We start from the raw sequence: 13806 nt of genomic DNA, 5'->3' as shown, positions 1-13806 counted from the left end.
CGCAATTAATATTTTATTTTATGATAAAGAAAATGTGACTTGATTAACCGATCATGATAAATGTTTCTTTATCAGTTAAACAACTAATATTTTCTTAGAATATAAAATAAACTGATTCAATTCAACATTCACGTTTTTAACATGTAAACAACTTACATATATTTTTTTATAAAAATAAATGTAACTAGATTTGATGGTTAACATTCTTTTTATACAATAAAATTAAATTTTATAATAATAAACAACTATCATTATTTACTAAATAAAAATATTCAATTATGTAAAAAAAATAGTTTATTAATCAAGATATATTCGTCATTTATATTCTATGATATAATTATTTATCGTTTTAATTTATATTTTCAAATATTATAATTGGTTGTTGTACATATAAAACAATTTTTTTGCATTCATAATTTTCAAATATATATTTATAAGAAAAAAAAAGGTATAAATTAAAAATATTTAAATTATTATACTAATTTTAGAGAAATATTTGAATTATAAGTTTTTAGGCAACCAATGGAAAACCAATCATTGAATGACATAATATGTGGTTTTTCAAAAAAAATAATTATACTTTGGTATATTAATAATTATGAATTTTAATTTGTTACTTATAGGATAACCATTTAGAATAGTTTACCCTTAGGACAAATTTGACTCTCCTAATTTTTTTTTTGTCATACTTGCAATTTTTTCTTATATTTAAGTTTAGTCACTAACACCGTTTACTTTATATAATAAATCTATTAAAATATTTGAATGTCATTTTAATTTTTTATTTATTTAATATAATATTTTTACACATCACTATTATATAATCACTTACTAATTCAGTCCTTCACTCCAACCCCACCTCCACCATTTTCACTCTCCTTTTCAGTTAATCCATCTTATCTCGTAAATCGTTCTTTTCTCACACCGTCACCGTCAAAGCTAAATTAACACTGACCACCATAGTTACCACATTCTCTCCTCATTGTGTGCTCGTCAATGGAGGAATCTCATCGGAGGCGGCGACTTCTCATGAAACGACCACTGTTAATCATTCATATACGAAACAAACCCCCCTCATTGAAAACAATGGAACGAATTCCCGCCGAATATAATTGCGAAATAATACATGCCTCAATTTTTTCAAATAAACCATCGAATCAAACCGATTGGAGTATGGTTTCAAACGAATCCTTGTTCGATCAGTATTCGTACGAGACCTTCTAACAGTACTAAAGATATAACTCTGTCGGAGATCAACCGGGAGAAGTTGCCATATATGAGAATTCGAACAAATAATTTTTCAGCATGTCTGCATAATGCATTACATGATGATGAAGATCAGAATGGGCAGATAATCTCTTCATCCTTGAGAATTAAGAATGGGCTGCATGAACTTGATGGAAAACTCATCAAGTCTAATAAGAAGAGATTTTAAGAATCCTGACCATGAGAATTAAGAAGGAGATTGAAAAGCTTTTGAACACAATAATATATTTGATTAATTAGTTTCGATTGACAATATGCATATTATTTTTTTTTTTGAGAACGCTGGGTTTCGCTGCTCCTATGAAGTTAATATATTGTGTATTTGATCAGTATAATTGGAATTATATCAGATAATTGAAACTAATTCCAATAATGCATATTTGATCAGTATAATTGGAATCAAATATATTATCGAAACTAATTGGATCAAATATATTATTGTATTTGATCAGTATAATTGGAATTATATCAGATATTTCAAGTATAGTCCATTGCTTCCTATTTTATTGGAATTTCTATAAGTAATTTGATGATGATTATTATTATTTACTAATATGTTGTGTTAAATACAGTCTCCATTTCTAAATATAGTAATTTAAATGGCTCTTAATTGCTAACTTTTTAAGAAAATAAAAAAATATCAGAGTAACATGTTGAAAAATTCATTATCTTGCAAAGTATCCAATTATTCACAATTATATATTGAAAAGTGAGAGACTTTCAAATAATTAACTATACAGATGAATCGACCTATACAAAATTCAAGTTTACTCAAATATTTTACGAGTTTATAATAATTTTATAACAATAAATTAGAGGCCACTTTATATTACAAATGTTTACTTATTTTTAAGCTTTATTATATTGAAAAGAGATGTTCTGTATTTATTAATTTCATAATTCACTTTTTACTAAAAAGAAAAAAATGGTAAAACAAAATATTAAAATTAATATATATATATATCCATCTGTTTATAATTTCATTAATATGGTAAAAATCATAAATCTTATAACTTTTCGGTGAAGGGATATATATATTCAAATAATTTCTTGTTTGATTATAAATTACTTCATCAAAAGATAAAATATTTTTATTATTTGACAAATTGACACACGTTGGTACGTATGTAAATAAATTATCAAAATCAAAATACTAATTTTGTTTTTTTAACATATAAAAGAACAAAGATATTTGATCATTTTATCTAAATAATTCAAATTTTATATTAAAATAATACATTTTCTAAATAACTCAAAACTATTTATAAAGAACATAAGATTATTTCTGTAAATATTAATTTTCGGCACTAGTTTCGCACTATTGAATCAATAATATATCATCACTTTTTAAAATAGGGTCGTAATTCGTGTGTTCATCTGGAACCTTTTTTTACGCGATGGGAGAACCCTATGAAGGGAAACATGAGTTGTAGAAATAACCTAAAAGAGAAGTTTAAATACAATGCCCCCATCAGACACCTATGACCTATCAAATTGAGTCTAATTAAGAATCAACTACTAATTGGTATTGTCCTCAACCCGACATGCATGATGTATCAACTAAGAAGAAATCCGCAACCTAGTTGTATTAGGTTTTGGGCATCGAAGGTTGAGTGATTAGTGAAGCTATAGTGCACCATACGGGGTGAGCTAACTATCAAATTAAATGTTTGATCATCAGTTACACGTAAATATAGACCTTAGCTCGTAATTCAATGTGTGTCGACCGGTAGGCTCCCCACAAACTTGTGGACAAACCATGTTGCAACTCTAATGAGAAAGAAAAAATGCTATGGTGAACCAAACAGTGTGAATGACCGACCGAACAAAAGCCTCAAGCAAGAGCTTTCGAACGGTAGATGCATGAGCCTGTCATTCATTGCGTGTAAGCCTAGGCCCAATCAGGGTCGGCCCCGAGGGAAGATGAGTCTGTCATTCATTACTTGTAAACTCTTTCGAAGAGAAGATGAATACCTTGGATTGGTCGTCTGCCATGAAGAATGTGACGGCTTCGCTATCGCTAGATGAGTCATCTGAGTCGCTATCGGCCCACTTGGACTTGCTTTCAACGCTCATAAGAACCTTCTGCTCTTTTCGGTTCTCCTTTATTTGATCGTTACAACCATGTATTTGAACCAGCTTCTCCCAACTTTCTTTAGCGGAGGAGCATGACTTGATCTCACTGAATATATTCTTGTCGATCGACTTATATAGAATATCTTTGGCAATATTATCTAGGTTGTTCATCATCTTATCTACAGTTGTCCATTCACATCTTGGCTTCTCAATCTTTATAGGACCATTAGTGATGACATACCACATGTCGTAATCGAGGGCTGCCAAATGAGCTTGCATTCTCATCATCCAATAATCGTAGTTTTTTTTCGAGAGTAAAGGAATGTGGTTAATGATAGACATGTTTCAGGTTCTTGTTGGTGCTTGAGAATAGAAAACAAGGCTTTGATACCACTTGATAGGATCGGTGATAGTAATAGAGACTGGAGTCTAACTATTGTTAACAACTTACGATAAACTCTTCGATAATAATCCTATGAGGGATTAATATCTGTTTCTATTCTTCACAAATCCTCCAAACACTTGAAACGGATTCAAGTGCAGAAGTGTTCGTCGGATTTGAAGCTTTGAACAACCGAATGTAAAAGGAAAAAAGTAAAGAATACAAGGAGTTTTATGGATGTTCGGAGATAAAACTCCTACGTCACCCTTTCTTCCACAACCGAAAAGATATCCACTAAATACTTTGAATCGAATACAACTCACTGAGCTAGCTAACTCTCTATTGAACAGAACAACCTCTGTTCAACTTACAATATTCTCACAGCTAGACAGTAATTGAATTTCCCTCTTGAACTTTAAGGACATAATAAGTCAGTAAGAGCAAGAGCAGTTTTTGTGAATCAGGTAACCGAGAGATTCGTCTATTGTCCTTGAGCATCTATTTATAGTAGAAGGACACCAACGATCGAATCTACTTTGTGAACACGTGACATGTGTCCGTTGGACGGTCGCCTATAGTACTAGAGTACAGTAGACTCTGAGCAATTGGATCGTGGTCGTACCGAACGAGTAGTGCGTCAAATATCCTCTGATATTGTCTTGTACTAGACATACATTTGGAAGGATATTCGTGTACGTGTCGTTCATTCATTTGACATAATTAGTTGGCTTGTCAAACTGTACAGAAGTGATTGGAAGAGGAGTAGCAGACAGCTAGTTGATCGTGATTAGACGTATGTTTTTCTTCAGACAGTTGCTAAAGCAAGGCATTAGGCGTGCTCCTTTAGACCACATCTAAAGGAATTAGACGTCCTCGTCTAACTACGTATCCCTTTAGATCTCGTCTAAAGGAGTTAGATGTCCCGTCTAACTGTGTTTCCTTTTAGATTGTGTCTAAAGGAGTTAGACGTCCCCGTCTAACTATGCTTCCTTTTAGACCTCGTCTAAAGGAGTTAGACGTACCCTTCTAACTACGTTTCCCTTTAGACCGCGTCTAAAGGAGTTAAACATACTTGTCTAACTAAGTTTCCCTTTAGACCGCGTCTAAAGGAGTTAGACTTCCACGTCTAACTACGTTTCCTTTTAGACCGCGTCTAAAAGAGTTAGACGTACCCGTCTAATTACGTTTCCCTTTAGACCGCGTCTAAAGGTTTTAGATGTGCCCGTCTAACTACGCTTCCCTTTAGACCTCGTTTAAAGGAGTTAGACGTACCCGTCTAACTATGTTTCCCTTTAGACCGCGTCTAAAGGAGTTAGACATACCCGTCTAACTACGTATGAAGTCTAAGATAACATTCTTTAAACCACGTCTAAAGTAACATAGTCTTATATATGCACATGCACAAAACAAACAGACAACTTAGCTTTATTCACAACTAAGTTTTAACAAAGATCATCAAAATAAAGTCAACATAAAATAAGCTTATTCTTTAGTTTATTTTAGTCAAAATAATTTGACCCAACATAATTTCCTATATATAAATTATTTACGAAGATTTATTCAATTAAATATTCACAATAATGGTTATCTTATTTATTGTATAATAAGTATAACAATCTTAAAATAGTTTCAGTGTGCTAAGCTATATAGTATCTTATGTCGTTGAAAATATTTGTCTTTTATTTTTATAAATACTAGTTGTGATATTACATAAAGATGATAAATTGTCTCAAGGATGTGGTCAATTCAGAATCGTTCAAGAGGAGTGGTCAACTAGTCATTAGTTATGGTTGAATAACCTTGAACGAGTTGAGTAAAAAAAGAATAATGAGTTATTCTCAATTAAGAAAATAAAAGGTCGTAACGGTAGTATAAATACTAAAGCTCGAAGTTAAAAGAGTTATGTAGCTTGGATTTGAATAGACAAAAAAAAAAAACTCATAATTATGCGGCATTAATAGAAGAGGGACTGGTTCTAATTTTCATTAATAGGACCTTTTTTATTTGGTCTTACAATAAAATATTAATTGATTTGAGAAATAATGTAGTAAATGTGGCAATATTATGAAATGGAAACGTGCAACCGAAAATAAATATTTAATCGGATTCGGACAAAGATGCTTGAAACATTATGATTTATTTATTTAAAAATCATGTGACATAGTGAAATTTTATTTGATTAAATATTCTAATTTATTTTATAGAAATAATGTGATGAAATAAATATTTTAATTGATTAAAATATTATAATTTCTTATATAGAGATTATGTGAAGAATGATTTTTATATGAATAAACATTCTAATTTTTGTATAGAAATTATGTTTTATTCAATTAAATATTTATAATATAGTTATATTATTCATTATATGATAAGTATAGCAAAAATAATTTGTAAAAGAATTATGTGATAATTTTTTGATTAGAAAACCAATGATTTAAATCATATAAATGTGTGTAATTTAAAAAAATGTACCAATTGAATGTGGGGGCCAATATTTAATTGATAATAACTTGTGTATATTAGGATAAATAAAAAAATAATTTATTATTAGAGAAATATATTCTCTACAAAAAAATAAAGTTGTGCAACTTAATAAAATGAAATAAAAAATAACAAAAATATTTTTTTATATATTTGCTAAGTTGGTTCTCAAATTGATATTTCAATTTTGAGGATTTTGAAATCAAAAAACATGTCATTTATTTGACATTATTTTCCTATAAATCTGAATGACAAATGCCTTCAAAAATGATTTTATGACATAGTTGAACAAGAAAATTTGACTTTGTAAAAACTTTGTATGATTTATAACAAGGTTTATAATAATGGTATAAAAAAGTTTCATATTATGATTTTTAGTGAATTTAAATCAATGAATGTGACAATTGTGAATATATTTAAAGACGATGAAATTGGTTATTTCATTACGTGTCTTTTTGTACATTTTTTTATCGTTAAAATGTACGATAAAAATTATTAAATCCATTAAGGTTGTGAATTTAACTACACAAAATATCATGTTGTTATCAAATGATATATTACTATTATTAAATGAAAGACTTTACGTTTACAAGTGAATATGTTTACACTTGAAAGTGCAATCTACGTATGAAAATCTTTTAAGAAAATTATGATTGATAAACAAAACGTTATAATCTTTAATTTTGACTTATGTCGAAAAATAAAATATTTCTATGAAAAATATGTAATCGTTTACACAAATCCAGAATAGTTCAAAGACATTTTGTCTACTTATTAGTCAAATAAAATATTTTCTTAAAAAATGTTTAAATGGTAAACATGTATGAATGACAATGCTTCTTATTAGAAGATGTTCCAATATTATCACCAACCAAAATTTATAATTATTGTGATAGTAATATAAAATTGGACAAGCTTAGAGTTAATGACAAGTCTAGACATACACGTCTTAGACATAATGTTATTAGACTATACTCTCTAATAGAGTTATCATATTTGACAATGTTAGTCAAAGATAAAATTGTAGATTTACAAACAAAATTATTTGAATAGAGAGTTAGTTTGAAAGTCTTTTAAAACATGAAGAAAAATCCAACCTATACAAACTAGAGATCCCAAGAACTAGGTTCAATAGAACAATCTAATTGTACTAACTTAGAAGATTATTTTTTAGAATTAATCCTATAACAAAATAATATATATTTTGACGAAGATAAGTATATCACTTTTCATAACCCCCGGAAGAACCCTTTCAGTTTCGTGGAAGCTCGAGGTTCATGTATTTCAACCTCGGTGTGCGTGTTAGAATTCTTTTTAAAATAAAATATTATTTTAAAATAATTTAAATAATTTTTGACAGTTTTAAAAATTAATTAAAATAATTAATTTGAATTCAAATTTTAATAATTCGGGGGTTTTCGTTAATCAAATTACAATTTGATGTTTTTTAAATCCGTTATTTAAATTAATTAAAAATAATTAATTTTAAAGATTATTTATTTGAAACAGAGTCGCCAATTAATTTTTTAAAAATCAATAAAAGTGTCATACATGTATAAACGTATTAGTCATAGTTTCTTTTAGTTCGTAGTTTGGTAATACTCGGGAAAGAGTTTTCGTGCTTCATCCTCAATACGTATTTGTAATTGGTCTATACTTTATAATTTTAACTTTTGAAAATCGGTTGTATAATGTTTTATTTTAAGCGATTATTCTTCCGGTCCTAATCATGCATAGGTTTTAGTGTTGTTTAAAGAATTGTAACACCAATTATTTAAATGCTGGTACTTGTTGCGGATGACGTTGACTAGGGAGGAAAATACTTTTTAAAGAACATCAATTTTTAAAGGCACTAAGGTTTAAATATAAATCTCAAACAAGCCTTTATCAAAATTATTTTTTGTGGAAATATCCCAAAAATATTTTTTTAAGTATTTTTAAATTTTTTGGATTTTTAGAAAATGGTTAAAGGTTACAAAATTACAAAAATAATTTTGAAATTTGAAAATGGGAACCAAACAGGCCTTAGGACCGGTGTCTTAGGTCATGGGTTTATTTTTATTGGTCGAGGGCTAAGGGTCTTGAGTCCTAGGTCAGGAGCCACTCGTTAGGGGCTTAGGATCCTCAGTCCGGACTGAAAAGCCTCAGTCTGGGTGCTAAGGACTCCTGGTCCTAGGCTAGAATTCTTAGTCGGACCTCTCAGTCCTATGTGAGAGTCATCGGTTCTGGATTCGGAAGTTCTCTGTCGAGTGCAAAACTCCTCGGTCCTATGTCTGACATCTCGATCGGATGTAAAAAACATCGTCAGACCTCTCGGTCCTCGATGAAGAACATCTATCAGAACTCTCAATCCTAGCTAAATTTTTATCAATTAGATATCTCGGTCCTAGTTCGGACCTCTAGGTCCTCAAGAAAATCAGAATTGCAAGTTTTGTAATTTTGATAGAGGCTTGGATTCTACGATCCAAGGGCCTGGGTAGCTTTATAAAACTCCCAGGAACATTTAGAACATCACCCAAGGTATCAATCGACCTGGGTGATGATCAATTTGTTCAAAACTGTTTGTAGCTAAAAATCGGATTTTTGGTTTTAAAGTTGTTTTGAAGTGTAAGGAGTTAGTCAATAGCTTCCTTATACTTCATATACATGATTGGTACAAAAACATGAACACTGGTTGTTCGTTTTGACCAATTCAAAACTCAAAATTTCAATTATTTTGAACATTTTTATTTTGATCAAACATGGTCTATAAAGTTGTCCAACATCATTAGAAACATGTTGGGATGATTTATGGACAATTGTTCTTGAGGATTAACCCAAGAACAACAAACTCGGCTTTTTGGATTTTCAAAATTCAAATTTGGGTTTTATGTTTAATATTGATTGATTGATTCTAACCTAAACAGAAAGCTTGAAAATGATCTTAGGATCAATTTCCAATCCTAAAATTTAATAACCAAGCAATATACAAACTTATGAAAACTGAAATATAAAAATTTCAATTTCAAACTGGAAGTATGAATTAAGGGATGATTGAAAGTGTAACAAGGATTGGAGAACACTACTTAGACCTTAGGGAAGTTTTGGGATGCCTAGATCCAAGCTTTAGGTCCTTACCTAGAAATTTCAAAAAAATTGAAGCTTTGAGCTTCATTGGCAGATTTTCGATTTCTTCCAATTTGAGATTTGAGATGTTATCTCTTGGCTTTGGAATTGTTGAGGGAGGCTATTTATAGCCTCCCTAAGTCGGTTGATCCATCCAAGTGGATTGAATCAGCAGAAAGCCATTAATGATGTTTTTGCAGTTCTTGGATCAACTTACTAGAATAGGCAATGATTGTTCCTATAGATGTAGGAGAAATGATCACCGTGGTAGGTGATTATTTCACCTTTTGAATCAACAAAAAATGTGGACTATCGGTTGTGTTCCATCTTTGAAAAATAAAATACGGAATTCGATCTTATCCCTCTGGCGATCGCGACGAAGAAGATGATCGGAGAGTGAAACGATGTTGTTTCAGGTCTAAAAGCGGACTCGGAGCGTTCCGTCATTATTTCGTCAGCCTTTCGTCGTGATCTGGCGTCCCGTTAACGCTTTAGCTAATAGGCGTTATCCGATCCGGTGGTGCGCAAGCACGCATTCTTTCGGTTACAACCGGCTACGCGGGCGCGTCTGGGGCGTTGGATGAGATTCCAGCGCCCATCCAGTGAATGTAGTTTCGTCTATAGCTTCCTCTTAGAGTTTCGGCTACACCCGATTATGATTTTATTTTTAGTTTAAAACATTAAGGTTTGTTTGAAATTGATTTTTCTTTCACCCTTTTAGTTTTCATTTTAATCTTTTTAAATACACAAAATATTAAAATAAATATGACAAATATTTTGCCATATTTTTTTTATATATTTTAGGGTTAAATAAATAAATTTTAGGGATGAAATGGGTAACTCATTTCATTCTAAATTGTCTATTTTAATCCCTCGATTTTTTCTAAAATTATTTTAAGATAAAATGAGCACAATATTTATCTCAAAAAGTTTTATTTTTTGTTTTGATCATTTTTTTTTTAATTATTTAGGCTTTAATTATCACAATAATTAATTTAATTAATCATTTTAATTAGGTTTTGTCCTTGGGGTTAACTATTTTAATTTTATTTATTCAAAAATAAATCAAAACAATTATTTTAATTTTATAAATTGGGAGTGTAGATTTTTAGTGCATACAATTTTAATGATTCTTTGTGAGCAAAGAGATCACCTATGTGAGGGAAAAGTGGGGGTCACTTCGAATGATTGCACGACTCAATTATAGACTCTCTTACAGAACTAGGTGCGTGTTCCATGCCTAAAACGTACACAACCATGATAGCTTGACATGTATTAAGAAGAATTCTATGTGAAAGTGTGTAATCATTTACACGAAAATCAAAAAAGTCAAGGACATCGAGTCTACTAATCTACTAGTAAAGTTATATATTTTCATAAAGGAATGTTCAAAGGGTTGCACATACTTATTATATGTAGGATTCAACTGTTGAACCTTTCACCGGATTAATCTTTCAATTTCCATTAATGTGGGAAATTATTGGAAAAACTAATTCATAAATTCCATTAATGAATAAAAATGAAAATTTGGGTAGATAAAATCAAATAAAATTCAAACGAAATTCTAACGTGCATTAAAGTGAAATTTGATACAAATAATTTAATTATTATAATTTAATTAAAATTTAATGGTTTGAGTAACCTTCGTGAGATTATTGTTATTAATTTATTAGCAATTATAAAAATTATGTAATGTGTATTTCCTAATGAATGAAGAGGAAATGCAAAAGGTAATGAAGAGACACTCAATGTTAGACGTTAGATCAATGATTAGTTTTATTTTTATGACAGCTTATTATTTCAACGATATAAATAATCTTTTATCTAATTTCCACATCATATATCAAACCATAACGCCATCTTATTATTTCTCACTCTAAAATTCTAAGAGTTCTTTCTTTATATTTGTGAGTGTTCTTTGTGAGCGTTTTTCGAGTTTTGACTCAACTATTTTTTGTTGAAACCCGGTTATATGATTCATGTATCTTTGTCATGCTCGATGTATAGTAATTTCAATGCAGAATCATTACTATATTCGTTGTGTCATTGAAGACAGTCATCTGTGATAAACTTCAAAATAAACGGGAGACAATTTAATTGTTTTAACATATTTCTCAAATCAACCTCTTAAATTGATGATTTTGTTCCTTGTATATTTTTACTTTATTTTATCTTTATGTAATATTGTATTTTATATATTTTCTAGTTCTAAAGACCATAATTATTAATAATTTAATATAAAAAATCTCACGAGAAAGCTTAAATTGAAGATGACTGATTATTCATATAATCGGGACGAATGTAGGAATTTGAATTAAGGTACGTGTGGACTTAAAAAGACATTTAGTTCAAACTGGTTTCATAATAAATTTCATAATAAATAGATTTTTTTATTAATTTTTTAAGAGTTAAATTCTTCTCGATTAGCATTATATCCAGATTCAGCTCTTATATTCTGAATTAAATGGTTTACATTAGTTTGTCTTGAGCCGGGTTTAGAATTGTTTCCAGTCGTTTGTGGAGCCATAAATATATTATTGACTTTGTTTAGATTTGATATATTCAAAATAATTTTCTTTTCTTTTCAACCATTCATTTCCTTAGTTGTTATTTGTTTTTTCATTCAATTTTTTTGGTACTGAAATAACTATTACATGTTAATCCCTTACGTTGAACCTTATAAAAATTGTAAAACATAAATAAATTTTACAACTCAAAATTTAATTAATTATATTTTGTGGTTAAAATTAGTGTCCAAAAGTATAAATTACTTTAATAAAATATATTGGACTACATTATTAATTTCTTAGTGCTTTTAGGCTTGTGTTATTTTGTTTGTTTGTAGTGTGATTATGAGTGATGAATAGATTGAGCCCATTTATCATCCAATAACAGATTACATCCATTGAAAATGGTCTAATATAAATCTTTTTATGGCTTTTTGAAATTATTTTACATACCACCAAATCATTCATTCTTTCCTAAAAAATTACATATTGTTAACAATAATAATATCATTATACCACTCTATGTTTAACTTTTTATATATATATTCTCTTTTTTAATATTCTTTTAATTAGAATTTATTATTTGAAAAATATTACTAATTCCATCATCATATATTCTTAATGAGAATTTCACTTAACACATTTGATTTCTTTAGAAACATCTTTTCCATTTTTAACATTCATCTTTTACTTGTAAGCATCATAAATTTTAAAAGCTGAACTAAACTATATTAGCTATATTTATGCATTTAATGTCTCAATTTTCAATATCTTATGGCAGCACAAGATTACTTATAATCATTATTTTTTTTAAATTAACTTCAAGTCATTTAGTTTTTTATATTATTTTTAAACCCCTAACTCTAATTTATGACTTCGTTGGTGCTCTTTATCAAAATTTAATTAAAAATGACATTAATTCTTCCATGATTGATTGTTGACTTATTCAAATTGTATATTGTACTGTCCTTGTTTTTTTAATTATTATAAAATAAATAATAATTTTATTAATAAAGTAAGGAATATAATTTATTAAAAAATAAAAAAAAAAGGTGAAAAACCTAATCCAGTCTTGGTGTCATTTTGATGTGGGTTATCTGCATCAATTTTAACAAATTATATTTTATATTAAATTATTAAATGAAGTATCAAAATACTATAGGCCTTGTTCGGATTGGGGTTATTGTAATAACATAGAGGGGAAAATATATAATGATTGGTGATAATTTTGAGAAGATAAGAATATTTTTGGTAAAATTATTTAAAGGGTATTAATATATAATAATAAAATAATAAATAATAATTTAAAATAGAGGGTATTTTAGTATTTTGGGTAATGAATTGAGTGATGTGATTGATGAGAGTGGGAGTGAAAAGATGTTTAAATGAGTTAGGTTATTTAAATTACCCCAACCGAACACGCCCAATTTTTTTTTTAACAATCTATTATCCCATATTCAAACTTAAACTACCCAATCTACCATCAAATTTATTATCCTACAATAAAAATATTAAATTATTCTTAATTAAACTATACAAGTTCCTTCCCTTAATTTGTAGGTACATTGTCAACTATGTATTTCCTTAATTAAACCTAACTTTTGGTTATACGTAATTATTAAAACAATTTAGGGAAGAAAAAAAAAACTTTAATATGTTATTTAATTGAGTATTTATTAGCCGGCAGAGAATAAATACAAAAGGTCCCAAGATTCCTTTTTCTTTCTGGGTAGTTGTTAAAGAGACGCAAATGATAAGGGAAATTAATTAAATACATAAAAATGATGGTTGCAAATTAATTATTTTTTTTAATTTTAAACTTAATTGTATTTCTATATATAGCATGTTGACTTCATTTAAAAATAAATACTATGTAAGCTTTTATTCTAGAGGTTATTTCGATTACCATCACATTAATTAGAATTTATTTGATGATCTAATTTGTATTAAAAATTGTATTAAAATCTAAAAATATAAGTTCTTAAT

The sequence above is a fragment of the Impatiens glandulifera genome, chromosome 9, assembly GCF_907164915.1.
Source record: "Impatiens glandulifera chromosome 9, dImpGla2.1, whole genome shotgun sequence".
Classification (NCBI taxonomy): Eukaryota; Viridiplantae; Streptophyta; class Magnoliopsida; order Ericales; family Balsaminaceae; genus Impatiens; species Impatiens glandulifera.
The sequence above is the reverse complement of the archived record's forward strand: the minus strand, read 5'-3'. Positions refer to the sequence as shown.